General features: G+C 38.3%; 1 protein-coding gene across 3 annotated transcripts in view; it reads right to left on the minus strand.

Annotated features, from left to right (window-relative positions):
- Nucleotides 1-10725, minus strand: part of LOC113076756 (protein FAM168A-like) — a 31602-nt gene extending 20877 nt beyond the window's left edge. The window contains exon 1 of one of the 3 annotated variants that reach the window (XM_026249452.1): nt 10343-10725. The gene's annotated coding sequence lies outside the window, so the exon portion shown is untranslated. The remainder of the gene's footprint in view (nt 1-10342) is intronic. The other 2 variants (XM_026249451.1, XM_026249453.1) reach the window with 2 other exon arrangements.
- Between the last annotated feature and the right edge of the window lie 5447 nt (nt 10726-16172).

The following is a 16172-nucleotide window of genomic DNA, read 5'->3' on the forward strand; positions in this document are numbered from 1 at the left end:
CCTGTGTATCTGTGTGTGTGTGTGTGTGCCAGTGATCACGCTGTGGGGACAAAACAGCCTCTGCTGTGAGGTCCAGCTGTGTGAGCCGTGCAAACAGTGGGAGAAAGACAAGCTAAGCATGCACACACAGCCCGGTGTCAAAGACTGACACCTTCACACCAGAGCTGTATCTCACAGCTCACAACAGATCAACTCAGACATTTGGAAAGTAATTCTGACTTAATAACTCACAATTCTGACTTAATAACTCACAATTCTGACTTAATAACTCACAATTCTGACTTAATAACTCGCAATTTAAAAATATAAATATTCATAAAATTGTAAATATAAATATTTGTACTATAATTATAATATTATACACAGTAATATATACTACTAATAATATACTACAGTAATGGGTACTGGAGAGGAGAATTCGGCTGATAGTGGAACCTCGGATTCAGGAGCAACAGTGTGGTTTTCGTCCTGGTCGTGGAACACTGGACCAGCTCTATACCCTTTCCAGGGTGCTGGAGGGTTCATGGGAGTTTGCCCAACCAGATCACATGTGTTGTGTGGATTTGGAGAAGGCATTCGACCGTGTTCCTCGCGACATCCTGTGGAGGGTGCTCTGGGAGTATGGGGTCGGCTGCTCCCTACTTAGGGCTGTTCGGTCCCCGTACGACTGGAGTAAGAGCTTGGTTCGCATTGCCGGCAGTAACTCAGACCTGTTCCCGGTGCATGTTGGACTCCGGCAGGGCTGCCCTTTGTCACCGGTTCTGTTCATAATTTTTATGGACAGAATTTCTAGGTGCAGCCAAGGGCTGGAGAGTGTCCGGTTTGGGGACCATACGATTTCGTCGCTGCTTTTTGCGGATGATGTTGTCGTGTTGGCCTCCTCAGACCAGGACCTTCAGCGTGCACTGGGACGGTTTGCAGCCGAGTGTGAATCGGCTGGGATGAGAATCAGCACCTCCAAGTCCGAGGCCATGGTTCTCAGTCGGAAAAGGGTGGATTGCCCACTTCAGGTTGGTGGAGAGTTCCTGCCTCAAGTGGAGGAGTTCAGGTATCTTGGAGTCTTGTTCACGAGTGAGGGAAGGATGGAACGTGAGATTGACAGACGGATCGGTGCAGCTTCTGCAGTAATGCGGTCGCTGTACCGGTCTGTCGTGGTGAAGAAGGAGCTGAGCTGTAAGGCAAAGCTCTCGATTTACCGGTCAATCTACGTTCCTACTCTCACCTATGGTCATGAGCTGTGGGTCATGACCGAAAGGACAAGATCCTGGATACAGGCGGCCGAAATGAGCTTTCTCTGTCGGGTGGCTGGGCGCTCCCTTAGAGATAGAGTGAGAAGCTCGGTCACTCGGGAGGAGCTCAGAGTAGAGCCGTTGCTCCTCCACATCGAGAGGAGCCAGCTGAGGTGGCTTGGGCATCTATTTCGGATGCCTCCTGGACGCCTTCCCAGGGAGGTGTTCCAGGCACGTCTCACCGGGAGGAGGCCCCGGGGAAGACCTAGGACACGCTGGAGGGACTATGTCTCCCGGCTGGCCTGGGAACGCCTCGGGGTCCCCCCGGAAGAGCTGGAAGAAGTGGCTAGGGAGAGGGAAGTCTGGGCGTCTCTGCTTAGACTGTTGCCCCCGCGACCCGGCCCCGGATAAGCGGAAGATGATGGATGGATGGATGGATGGATTATTTTATATATATTATCAATAATTGTTTAAGATTTTATTATATAATTTTACAATGTCTTGTATTGGTTTCTTTTTATATTAGAACACCACTAAAGAATTTATTCACTTAATAATAATTATTCATTTCAATATTGTATCATGATTGATAACCATGCATAATGGGTCTGGCTATGTCAGATCATCTCAAAACATGTATTAGTATTAACCTAGAACTAATTTACTGCTCGGCCGAAATGTTTTCGAATGAATCTGAGCTAAAACAACATCCTCTAAATAGCTATACAGATTTCATAGCCTGCCATCTAAACGTTAATCAATAAAATCCATTCATTTGCCGCAAAAATCAAGTGTTTTAAGGACTCCGTGAAGCTGTGAATGAACTACCTGACATTCAGCGATGACCTGAGTGAATAAAAATCCTCCCAGGCCGGCTGGGTTTTAACAAACCTCATTTCATCATCTCAAGTCTAGAAGATCAGATCAAGAGGCAACATTTACAGATTCAAGCTGCACGACAGTCATTTTCCAATTCCAAGTTCTGAACAAGAACAGGCTCTCCGTTCTCTACGGTAATAACAAGAGGAACAGTCAGACAAAGAGAAAGCTATTCATCCGCCGCTGCCAATCCACGCGTGAATTTCTAAAATCTAATTTGGTGAAAGAAGCGCTTCAACAGCTGAGAACGCTTCACACACACATACAAGCAAAGGACACACGGTTATCCACACACAGTCTATAAATACTGCGTTCCTACACCTGCTTTCTGCTTCCAGATGATTTCCTACAATTCATCTAAACGTCAGTTTCAATACGCACTATATGTGGGATTGCTTTATATCTGTTTCTCATATTGCAGATCACGTACACAACGTATGAACACGCTGTGTGTCTCTAAACAGTGTCAACATCAGTTTCAGGGATTTTAAACCTGTATCATTTTGGTGGTTACCTAACACAGAAAACAATTCTGATTTTCAGTCAGTTTTGAAAAACTTATAAAAGATTAATAAAGCATTTAAAGAAACTATAATATATAAATTCACTAACACGGTCATGAAATATAATATGCAGTAAAACTTTTACACTAAATAATTAATGTAAGTGTGCTTAACATTTTTCTTTCTTTTAAACCCTCAGGAATCTCATCTATTTTTGTGAAACTGTGATGCACTTTATTTTTTATAGTTCTTTGACGAACAGACAATTCTAAAGAAATGCATTTATTTGAAATACTTTTCTTGTAACATGTCTTACTGTTTGAGAAATACTAAAATTATTATTATATATATAAAATCCCACCAGCCCCAAACTTTTGAATAGTAGTGTAGTCTACTTTAGTTTCCCGCAGAATAAAGTCTGTGTAAACTGTGTGAACTCTCCTTTAGGTCGCACTGAACCAGGAATGTTCCTTTAACTGGGTCAAGCACTAACTTTTGATTTGCACAAGAGAAAACGTGTGAAACAGCTGCTGGAAATGTTGGTCACTTGTTACAGGCTAACAGGTTCAGGAGGAAAGATCTCACCTGAACGGACAGCCTTCAAGCCTTAATCTCTCACTCTCTCTCACAAACACTCATAAGAAGCTTAATTAGCTATTCATATACAATAGTCACACAATAAGCCTTCCACTCCCAGCGGTGCTCTAACAGGACCTGAATGAGAACAGGGCACGGAGGGGAGTGGTCCTGTCCCATTGTTTTAACTGCCCCGCAAGAGCTTGTCCTCTCCGATTCTAAAAAGGTCCATTCTGTCTCAAATCCTGCCTTTCACCGAGGCAATACCTCGATTTTGTATAGGACATTATCCTGCAAACAATTGCCTCAAAACCAACATGGTGTGCGGAGATGCCCCTCTCACGCTTCAGACCCCGGGTTCTTCTGTTGCCCCCCGACTCACACACACAGCGCCGCTAACTACAGCTCCGCAAGAGATGCATTTTTCAGCTTCTTTCCTTTCTTCACCCTGACACCTTCTTCCTCCGTGGAGAATGGTTGTCTTATCAAAGAGCTTGACTGGAACTACTACACACAGCATACTGCTTTCAAAGTATGCATTGTGAACAATATGTGGATCTTCTTGAGGTTGTTAAAGGCTGTGTTTATTTGAACAAAAACTATAATAAAACCATAATGTGAAATATTACTATAACTTTTTTCTCTTTGAATGTATTTGGAAGAAAAAAAGTATTCCTGTGATGCGCAGCTGTATTTCCAGCATCATTCCTCCAGTCTTCAGTGTCACATGATCTTCAGAAATCATGAAAATATTCTTATATGCTGTTCAAGAAACATTTCTGATTATTATTAATGTTTAAAACAGTTGTGAAAAAAATAAAAAATAACTGAAATCCCTCTCTAAATTTAAATCATGTGACAACAATGTAGCAAACTGCAGTTTAACAAATATCTCCCGCTGCCTAGTGCATGTTATTTCACACCAGAAGTGCATTTTATTCCACTGCAAACACATGCATTCACTGAAGTTCTCCGTCCTCCGTCTGCGTCGTCCAGTCTTTCGTCAAACCGCTGCATTCTTCAGATGGTTATGTGTGAGGGAGTTCACACTGAACACGCTCAGTTCTTGTGTGACACTAAATTACGTTTGCAAGGCTGTACGGCACCCAAGCACACACACACACACACACACACACACACACACACACACAGTGAATCACTCTTTACCCAAATGTGTTGGTTCAGCAGGATTTCTGTGCAAATTATGACAATGGAGAGGAGCCAGCGGCTGGTCGAGATTGTACCCCCCCACACACACACACACACCCACACACACAGGATAAACGAAGCTGTAATGTCCTTCATCTTATCAACGGTTATTAAAAACAATCACATTCCGATGATCTGACGGGCAGCAGGAGGACATGAAACTATGCCAGCAGGTCAGACCTGAAGGCACGTGTGTGTGTGTGTGTGTGTGTGTGTGTGTGTGTGTGTTTGCTGCTCGAGGGTCTACAGTACTGCTGAGAAAGCGAAGGTCAGCTTATATGAGTGATGGAAAGGGCAAATTAAAGAGATAAGACAGATTATCACTCTACTGAATACAATCTTCTAATCTAAAAACAGCAAGAGTTTCTGTAGATTGATTATACATGAACTTCTGAAAATACAGCTTCAACTACAACCAAAAAGCTTCTTCCGACATTGATTCTCAAACATGCATTTAAACAGATGTGATGTGACTCAACTTAAAATATGAAAAATACTTTTATAAAAATGTATTATTATAAAAAACTTTTATAATAAAAATGTATTTAATTAATAAAATACGTACAATTCACATAAATAAAAAAATAAATCTTTTTTTTTTCCCAGAGATTTTTTATGCAGCACGGAGGCAGCATAACTGCATCTACACAATAACTACTGTGGGAAAAAAGCCTTATTGTGTATAAAGAAAGCATTGCCTTCTTCCATTGAGTGATTACCATGCACAGCGTGCAGAAAACATTTTTAGATTATATTACATTTCTTCCATTATGCCCAAGCACATTAATTCTTCATTTGCATCACTTATATTCCCAAATTAAATGTGCATACCACACAGAACTTTTATGGTTTTTATAAAAATGTGGCACTAGGATGATCTGACTGAATGTTTTAAAAACTTTAAGAACCATTACAAATTGTTTTGGTAATGGAAATAAAATAATAATAATGTCTTGAGAAAAACTTAAGTGTTTTATTTCAGGTAGCTGCCAATGCAACATTTATAATATTTATTTAAGTTGAAGTGGTAAAATGAATAAGTGAAAAAGCTAAACTGAAATATATATATAAAAGGAAAAAGGAAATGCAATATGAAAATATACAAAAATAATAAATATTATATGAATAATACTAAAAATCACAGTGGGTTTTAAGAAAACCACCTGGTGCAATAAAGAAACCCGTTAATCAGAGCAAAAATAATGAAACATCAAGAACCTAAAAGAGAACCATAAAGTAACTGTGAAGAACCACTAAAGAACCTTCAGCAGACTTAAACTGCCCCTGAAGCACGTGTTCCTCTGTCTCAGCTGTGCCATGTCTTGAAATAGACTTGAATGAGTATTTGGGTGGCTGTGAGAATATGAATGTACCGTCCGTGTTCATGAGCTGTAGTTGACTGTAGCTCAATTACAGCAGCTTTTCAAAGGAACCGGGGACGCTCACAAAGCCAGACTCCTTTGTTTACTTCCTTGAAAAGGAGACTAATCGGTTTTTTCGTTTTGATATGTTTCGTGTGACTAAACCTGTAGGAGTTTCATTTTTCCCACAGAGAAATTCAGCAAGGCTGTGATTTCAGTGTCTGCCCACAGAAAGTCCAAAAATACGCCCATCCAGAAGCGTCTCAGCCTACACGCCGCTCAGATGATGTTTAGTAGATGTTTGTTCACGCAGTATGTGTCTACATATACTACAGCATGCACACTAACAACAGCACAATCACTCCGTTATCAAATTTTAGTCTAATTTCTTACTAATTCCTAAAAATGAAGCTTTTTTTTCTTAAGTCAAAGGTATGTTTTCTACTAAGACTTTAACCAAATAGCAGTTAATTAGCACCAAAAGTGAGTACCGTATTTTCCGGACTATAAGTCGCACTTTTTTTCATAGTTTGGCTGGTCCTGCGACTTATAGTCAGGTGCGGCTTATTTATCAAAATGAATTTGACATAACCGAGAGAAATGAACCAAGAGAAAACATTACCGTCTACAGCCACCAGAGGGCGCTCTATGCTGCTCAGTTCTCCTGTAGTCTACACTGAAGACATAGAGCGCCCTCTCGTGGCTGTAGACGGTAATGTTTTCTCTTGGTTCTAAATAAATGTGACATGTTTTTTTTTCCTCATCATGACGTATTTTTGGACTGATGCGACTCATACTCAGGTGTGACTTATAGTCCGAAAAATACGCTACAATATGGTCCCAGGGAGCATCATCACCACCAGGATAATCTCACTAACTCTAGTACAGTCCAGCTTTCACTAGCTGGTTATTATTCCCTTTAACCACCTTAACTCGGACTGATCTGTGACTCGTGCTGTTCACTCGGTTGAGGTTGAAGGCATTTGTGAAAATCTGAAAAACAAGCTTCTTGTTTAGCTATATGGAAAGGCTTGCATACAAATCTTACTAGAAAGAAAAATAAATACACGAAAGGTGCATTAAACGTGTTTAATGACCAAAGAATAGCATATAATTGTCTTAAAACCCAATGGTTTTATTTTTAGACTAACAAAATAAATAGTTCTGCATATTAAATAAAAGTCACTTGTAGCACACAATGATAAATACATTTTCTGGCTTCAAATTTTATTCTACAGACACAACATTCCTACATTAAAACTAAATAAATAATTGTGCGTGATACAGCGAACAGTGTGCAGAAGGATGCTTCATTGTTTCCCGTAAAAAAAAAAAAAGAGAATCACGTAAATACTGTGGTTTAAATGAATTTAGTAATCATACTGTACCATTTACAAGTTTATTTCAAGTTCACAAGATACTCATGCTTAATAGTCTATATTTTATATGATGTTGCATTTCCCATGTTCCTGTGAGCTGATCTCAGGAGGAGACACTGATGCCCTGCAATGTCATCGCAGATCTAATGGGATTCCCCTGTAGCCAAAAGGCAGGATCGCTGAGCATTTTCTGCTTCTGTTTATCAGGGGGAACCAACATCCCCTCAGGGTCTGTGTGTGTGTGTGTGTGTGTGTGTGGTTAATCTGAGCTCTATAAGCACTATTACAGGGAATGCATCATAATCTTTGCATTTCACTGTGCACTTGGCTCACAGCCTCACACAGACAGTTCATCAAAAAACATCCATCCGTTTATCCACTCAAAAATAAAACCACCTCTGATGAAAAAGGAGGCGCACAAAAGACACATTAATGCCAAAGTGTGCAGACATGTACTGTGACACAATTAACTCGCTGCCACACACTCACATTCTAACATCTTTGACTTTCAACCCTTGTGAGAAATTCAGCGTCCCAATTATTGAGAGTAAGGGTGAAGAAAAGCTTCTAGGAAAGTCGTGGGAGGAAAATGCAGCAGTGAATTTAACTGAGTGTCCTCTCTATGCTACAGTTCTCCAGGCCATCATTAAAGATGCCACTGAAGAACACCAAATAAATAGTGCAAATACTCTCCTTTTACATGCATTCTTAATACCAAATCATTTTGAATTACTACATCCAAACCAGAGAACTTCTACTTGAAATTCTGAAGAACGTGTAGTAAACATTTTCAAAATTATTGCAAAATTATGTTTAACAAGAAATTAATCTTTCTACTTCCAAATTTCAGGTTTAATCCAATATGCTACTCCTTGTTTCTTTGGAAAATTCCTGAGTGAAAGCTGTTTTTTTCCCCTCTCTCACTAAGATGTTTGGAGTGTTGCTAGGTGGTTATTTAACTGAAAAACAACCAGCAACCTACAAAGATTATATACTTAAAAAAGCCCACTCTCAAGAAAAATGTGATTTTTTTTTCATTATAAATTGGATAATTTTGCAAAGTAAAGAAGTATGCACAGAGGATTCATTGTAAAGGTTGAAATTTGAAGCATGAGCTGTTACTAGTGGTACTGGCTTGAAGTATGCACACTAATTAAGACATTCTGTAATTAGGCCATTTACATACAGACTGAGATCTCAATCTTAAAAAGCACATTTGTGTTGTTCCGGTCCATTAGAACACCTGCTCCTCAAGAAATCCTTTAATTATGACAAAAACCCAAACGCTTCAGCATACTTGCAGCTCAATCCATAAAAGAGTAATATGTCGCAGTCATACTGTGATGGGGAGCTTTTCTGAACAAATTGAATTTCGAGCGGATAATGAAACTATCAATGAAAACAAACGAAGCGTTTTCTGTGTCTCTTCAGCCACTATAACGTTAAGACCATCAATCAGAAAGCTATCGACACTTTTATTGCAGGAATGGTGGATTCGACAGCACATGATCAGGAAGCCAATCCAAGCTTCATCGATGCGGAGCACAAACATCTCAGATATTAACTAATACTGGGCAACGATTAATCGGGATTAAACACATCCAAAATAAAAGTTTTTGTTTACATCGAACAGTATGTGTACCGTGCATATTTATTATGTATATAAATCCACACACATACAGTATATGTTTTGAAAATATTTACATGTATATATTTATATTAATTTAATTTATATTATTTATAAATATATTAAATATATAAATATAATATATTTTTTCTTAAATGTACACATGCCTGTGTATTTATATACACATAATAAATATACACAGTACATACACATATACTACGTAAACAAAAACTTTTATTTTGTATGTGATTAATCGTTGTCCAGCTTTCTGGACTTTGGATTATGAACACTTTACATTACATTGCCTCTGTTGGTTAGAGATATAACAACAAACGTAACAAATAAATTGGAATTATTTTGATGTTAAGTTTAAACTGAAACAATGAAGAGATAATCAGACTACAACAATAAAAACATAACATCCATTAATAATAATAATAATAATAATTATTATTATTATTACTAACAGTAGTAGTATTTATTTATTAATTTAAAAAAAGCTTTACATTAAAGTGCCCAATGACCTTTTATTTCTGCATATTGACACAATTATAAACAGATTATTAGATATAATAAAATCCATTATAAAATACAATAAAAAATTAAATAATAATAATAATAATAATAATAAAGTATTTAGAGGAGCTGCTTAATAATTTATATGTTTAAAAAAATTATATTCTCTCTATAATAAATTGTATTTATTAAACAAGTGGACAATCGTCTATTGTTATATCCGTAACTGAAGGTGGTAATAGTTAACATTGATCAATATTGTTTTGCATTCCTTTACTAAAGCACTAAGTACCCATATACTGTCTTATGAATGGCTGTAGATTTGACCAATGTGCTGCTTCCCTTTGTAGCAATCAACCAGGAATGCAATGACAAAAATATGCCCAATTAAAATCGATAACGCCAAAAAAAAAAAAAAAAAAAAAAAAAAAAAAAAAAAAAAATCAATGGAAACCGAGGGCATCATGTATAAATGCAACCAAAGCAAAAAAAAACAAACAAACAAACAAAAAAAACATTGAGAATAGAACTGACACTAGAACGCGCATTACATTGTACCGCTGAACAACAAAAGATCTTTATTGCGTCATAATCGCTGTTACATTGTTGCACATGAATGCGTCGGATTCTTTGATCGCGCCCTAACAGCGCTTATGATCGGCTCTCTCGTGTGTTTAAAGGCCTCAAACTCTCCCAGACACCATTTTGAGCGTCTCTGTGTCTCAGCTCTATGGAATGTCCAAATGCATGACAAGGGAATGAACAAAAGTCAGCTTGAAAAATCCCTCTCATTAGTGGATCCGTCCCGAAAACGCCGTTCATCGATATTCTGAACTAGAATAGCTAAAGCGAACGCATTCGTTTTCTCTGAAATCACCATCAGGCAAACCAGAAAGAGCTTCACCATCACTAACACACACACACACACACACACACACACACACACACACACACTGGCAGGAGAAAGGCATTGCTGCTGTTTGATGGTGGTGAAGCTCTAATGGTGGCTGATGGATGGTGTTTCTGGACTTTAGGAAGGAAAACTACATCAAATGTGACTTACCAGAGTGAGACGGTTTAGATGGGTCACCCTGATCCAGTCTGTGTCCCCGGTTTAAAGCGATCTTCTGGGTTGCTGAGGGTCGGTCTATTCTCCGCGAGTGTGAAGGTTTCCTCCTCCGGTTGATTTTTCAGGCTGTATGGAAGCACATAAAGCGATGGGGGATGGGGGATGCCAGAAGAGAAGAGAGGAAGGGAGGGGGATCGAGAGCGAGAGAGGGGGGCAGTAACATAGAAACACAAGGGGAGGACCTCTGTGTCTGACGCACGACTGAACGCACCAGTCATTCAGTGCACCATCCATTCGCCATATGCAAAAATCATCCAATATGGCCAAATGTGAATGCATGCGACTGCATGAAAATAAACCACGCTTCGTTCTGCCCTGATGACTCGCATGCATTAACATCCACGCATGTGCAGGGACTGACCAAAACGAAAGTCAGAAAATACGCCAGCTTTCATGTTTAACTTACCTGAGGCCAAGCACTGCTTCTTCATTTTAAAACCCAGGGCTTTTATCACACTAAACATTATTAAAATAATATTAGTATTATTCAGATGCACGAACAAGAAAATAAATAATATTGACCATACCTATTGTTTTCTAAATAAATAAAAATAATAATAAACTAAAATATAAAATAAATGCAAATACACAGTGTTTGCTAGATTACTTACAAATTGTAGTACGTTACTGATTCTAGATTACACGACAAAAACTGTATTAAAGTAAATAAGGGCGAATTTACTTGCTTGTATAATAATTTCTCATTTATACAAAAACCTTCACAAAGAAACTAGTGAAACTTTGGTTCGCGCGCCCTCTGGTGTCTGTAATGCACCTCTACATTAGGGAGAGAAAGATACGAACGAGTTTTTTTTCTGTTTTAGAAGATTCAAGCAATTGAAACAGGGAATATGTAAACGAGTCTCACATTTCAACAAGTGGGTCAATGAATAAATCTCAGCATCTTTCTGAATGGCTAATTTCCTCGTGAACTGGATAGAAAGAAAGCAGCTCAATCCGCTGGGAAAGATCAACAATGCCATCTAGTGTTTCCAACATGTTAGATCCTCACATTTCATCTGTATCAGATTTCCTTTTGTGTACTTAACAGATGATTTGAAATTTAGAAGATATATTACATAAATTCCATTACAAAGAAAATGAAATTACATTACACCAAAGAGCACAATTAAATTTCCATCATGGTAGATCACAGAACAGATCACCATAGTGCATGCACCTCTGATACCTTTTTTATATTTTTCATTTAATGCGTCACATTTTCATTAAGTTGTAATTCTAAAAAAAATTACTCCAACCTAAATAAACTTAGACTAAAACGTTTAGCCATATTAACATAAAAATGATAACTAATAAAAACTAATTACAAAATTACAAACGCAACAAAATTACTAAAACTAACTACAATTTAAGTGAAAACAGTAAATATAAAATACAATTTAAGAAAAAAAAAGATACTTAAATAAAACTGTCTTTATCTCAGAAGGGAAAGCTGCTTGTTTTTCTCCTATACCTCAAGCTATGAGAGAAAATCCTCCCTGTATTGACAACGAATCGCCACTAGAGGGAAATGGAGGTCTATTCTTATTGGGCCAGAACATCTGTTGGGCTCCACCCAAAGTACTGCGTGTCCTCAGTTCAAATTTCTCACTTGTTTTTGAGAATCAGAACTGAGAATCAACCAGGCAGAAGAGTGTTGGTTTTTTGAGGAACTTCAAAAACTACCAAGGTGCTAAATGTCCAAAAACATGCTACTAAATAGGTTACATTGGTATGAACAGTGAGGTAATTAACATAAGGAATAAGTATATGTAATTGATTTTATTGCTTTTGTTTGAGTGGTTAAAGCTGCAGTAGGTAACTTTTGTAAAAATATATTTTTTACATATTTGTTAAACCTGTCATTATGTCCTGACAGTAGAATATGAGACAGATAATCTGTGAAAAAAATCAAGCTCCTCTGGCTCCTCCCAGTGTCCTATTGCCATTTGCAGTTACAGACCGCTCCCGGTAAGAAACAACCAATCAGAGCTGCTGTCCGTAACTTTGTTTGTGTTCAAAATGTAGAAAAATGTATATAATAAGCGAGTACACCATGAATCCATTTTCCAAACCGTGTTTTTGGCTTGTCCTGAATCACTAGGGTGCACCTATAATAAGTGTTTATATTCAGACTATTTTAGATTGCTTCGGGGGCACCGCGGCGGAGTAACCCAGTACCTTTGTGATTCTTCATAGACATAAACAGAGAGAAGTAGTTCCGGCTACGATGTTCTTCAGCAAAATGCAAGCAGTTCTGTTTATTAACCGCTAGAGCGTCAAAAGTTACCTACCGCAGCTTTAATTCCACTACTTCTTTCCATGACAGAACAGAAAAACCTGTTTATCTCACCCAAGTAACTCCTGTGGCAGATACATTTTTTGAAGTACAAGTAAAGCTAGTGTGAAGCTAATGTTATACTTTCTGCATGTGTGAGTGCACAAGGGTCCGCTAGGGTCAGTGTGACTTAAAAAAATGATCATCGGAGGGTGCACATGGAGGCTCTGGCCCTTTCCCAAATTGCATCCTAAACCCTTGCGGTCTTCCACACTTTTGTCATGTAACGCTGCTTTGACTTTGGGTAAAAGTCTGCTGCAGAGCTTGCCTCAGTGCGGGCTCGGTAGAAGTGTGCATTGAGGGTGCATAACGCCCACAAAGGGGGCGCTCGCAAGCACCCTTCTAAAAGCTAAAATGACTAATAGGGCACCCTATGGTCTCATGGATTTAATGGACACATGCAAGCGACAGCCATTGTAAAACCACAAGTGCACATGAAGTGTGCCATTTGTGACAGGGCCTCTTTGTGGACATCCATGTGCTTCCCATTTTTTGTGACAGTGCGGACAATGCGGTCACTAGGCTACAAGGAACTAGAGCATCTCGAGGCAGTTGATATGCAAGCATTGCTCCAGGTCTGACCAGGAGCCAAACGCTGGTCTTCCCTCATACAGAGCTCCCCAACCTGAGTTGGAGGCATCTTCTGTGACCACCTTTCTTTTGGAGGTCAGTCCCAATGGGACGCCAGATTGAAACGTGTGTTTTTGTGACATACTTGTCCCTGTTTAAAAAAACAACAACAACAACAACAAAAAAACTATTCAACATAAGAAAGCAACTCATACAGGTTTGCAATGACACGAGGGTGAGTAAATGATGACAGAATTTTCATTTTTGAGTGAACTATCCCTTTAAGTTTGCTGGATAGCTGCAGGGGAAGTCAGAGCTGTCAGAGCTGTGAGCAGGCTGAACGTCTTCTTCTCTACTTTTTGCTTTTATAGTAATCGGCTCCTCCCCTTTTGGTGGTTTGAAGTGCCAATGGTTCATTCAGCTACATGAACGTGAACAAATCAGGCTTCAGTAACAGAGTAAACAGGAGTTTCCCAAAAGCATCAGCGACACAACGGGAGAGACCGATAAACAAAGTAACTTGAAGTCAACAAAGTGAGTAAAACTTTACACACAGGTCAATTTCTGTTCTCATAAACATCATGAAGGCATCCCGATATGTGCAGTCCAGCTCATTGTTACTTCTCTACACGTCTGTCTGGTTCCAAACCCTCAGATATTCCAGACTGTTTCATCTTTTTTTTTCATTCTGCATAGAGTAAGGAAAAAAAAAAAACATGCATTTCCCTTTGTATTTCTCCCCCCCCACCAGGTCCCACAGAGATACCGATGTGACTTTGAATGAAGAACCTGAGGGCTGAACGTTGATGTTGGTAGGTCTCATGAGATGCTACAATCTCATATGACTTCTAAAAAGCCCTACAACAAGCCCATAGAGCCTTGATTCGGCAGCCGTCGAACACAGCCGAGTTAAAACGGGACAGAGAGAGAGACAGACAGAGAGAGCGCGACAGTCTTGAGATGTTCGTTTGGAAGGAACAAGGACAACAGGTGATAGCCATCAAGAAGACAAGAACATATTTCAGAGAGACTCTTGTCACAAAATAGTTGAGTCGTCAGATAGTTTGTTGTCAGAGCCACGTTCTCAGTTCAATATTGCATCATGGAGAGGTAACTGCAGTCAATGACTGTTTTGCCAAGGACAAGCACCTGAGAGTTTTACATCATTTAAAGTATCCTAATGCCTGGAAGCAAGAATTTCAAACAACTGAAAAAGTGAATGTCCTCTCATTACTGATAGAGCTGAGTGTTTTTATCTCGATGGGACCTGCTGTTGCCCTGCTAAAAGAACGTGACTGGTATGTTGAGTTTTTGATGCTGGTGTTCACATCAGGCTTTTGAGAATGTTAAACCAGCAAAGACATCCTTAACCAACCAGCTTCACTAAGTTTTTCTGGTGAATAGCATGGCTGTGCAAACTAGATTCATGCTCCAATTCTGAGATGCCACAATTGCAGCCATATTGGAAAGGTCAATAAACAAATGTGAAGTGAATTGATAAAGTAAACGTAGCTTGTGATTGATACAAATCAATGATGGGATCAACTAAATCTTTTTTTTAAATTATTATTAATTTAAATGATTAAAAAATAATTCAAACACAGAATGATTTGCTAAAGAATCATTCAGGCCAATCTGTGAATCAGTTGACTCATTGAAAGGAACCAACTAAGAACCATTCATTCACAAATCTAACATCATCAATTTTACACTGTAAAAAATTATTTTTCAAAGTTGTAAAAAAAGTTTTCAAATTGTTGGAGTATAATATTTCTGTCTTTCCACTAAAAAATTTCCATATTTAATTTAATGTGTTATTTGCTGTTTTTTGTTTGTGTGAATTCTCTGATTGAAAATTGTTCCTAGACCATTTTTTTTCAGCCAAAACAATTATCTATCTCATTGAATATATATTAGAGTCAATTATGTTTGACCAAAACTATAATGAAAACTAAATAAAATACATTAAAATAAGTACTAAATATAAATAATTAAATTGAAAAAGTTTACTCAAAATATTACTAAATACTATAATAGTACATATATAGTACTTAAATAACAAAGAGCATAACTAAAATTCACTAGATGTAGACCTTTTTTTAATTCCCATGACTTTGCCAGGACTATTTTAAAACGTATTATGCTGTTTTGTCTTGGTTCAGTGGCTTGTTGGGGTGGTTGTGTCTGAGCAATGATTGTAGGTTGACTAGTGATTATTTTTGATGAGTCTAACCAAGTCTTTCCAAGATGGCTGATACACGGATAAGCCAGAAGCAGCACGCATGTATTCCATTGCATGGTTCCTCTTTATGTCATCATGACTTTCTTACTGTCAATAATGGTGGTAGAAAAGCCAAAAGCATAAAACAAACAAACAGAGGAAGCATTCAAAATGATCATGCTCTGTTTTAGTGCTCCAAATTAAAAATAAGATAATAGAAATAAAAAAAAAAATTTTAGGCCAAGGGGGATTGCTGTTAAACGCCATTAAAATATTTATTATAAATGTGTATAGAATGCACAGAGTCACATATCTGAGCACTATATTTTAGTGTGGGAATCTTGGCTAAACTCTAGCTCCTTAACTTTAGGTTTGATTGAAATATTTCCTTTTTTTTCACGAAAAAGAAAAAAGATCAGGTAAAAATCAGCAGACCTCCTGCAGTACTGCCACTGACCCCTGTTGACCAATTTCATAAAACCTCCAGAAGTTAGTCAGAGTGTATTGTCTAATCAGGAGAGATCAGTTTAAATAAAGTGAATGATCTGTATATTCTAGCTTGTAATCGCAGACGCTATCTCATTATAAAGCCACGGTCGATGAGGGCTTCCAGTTTTGCTTCATTAAAGATGAAA

Source organism: Carassius auratus, unplaced genomic scaffold (assembly GCF_003368295.1).
Source record: "Carassius auratus strain Wakin unplaced genomic scaffold, ASM336829v1 scaf_tig00021147, whole genome shotgun sequence".
Classification (NCBI taxonomy): Eukaryota; Metazoa; Chordata; class Actinopteri; order Cypriniformes; family Cyprinidae; genus Carassius; species Carassius auratus.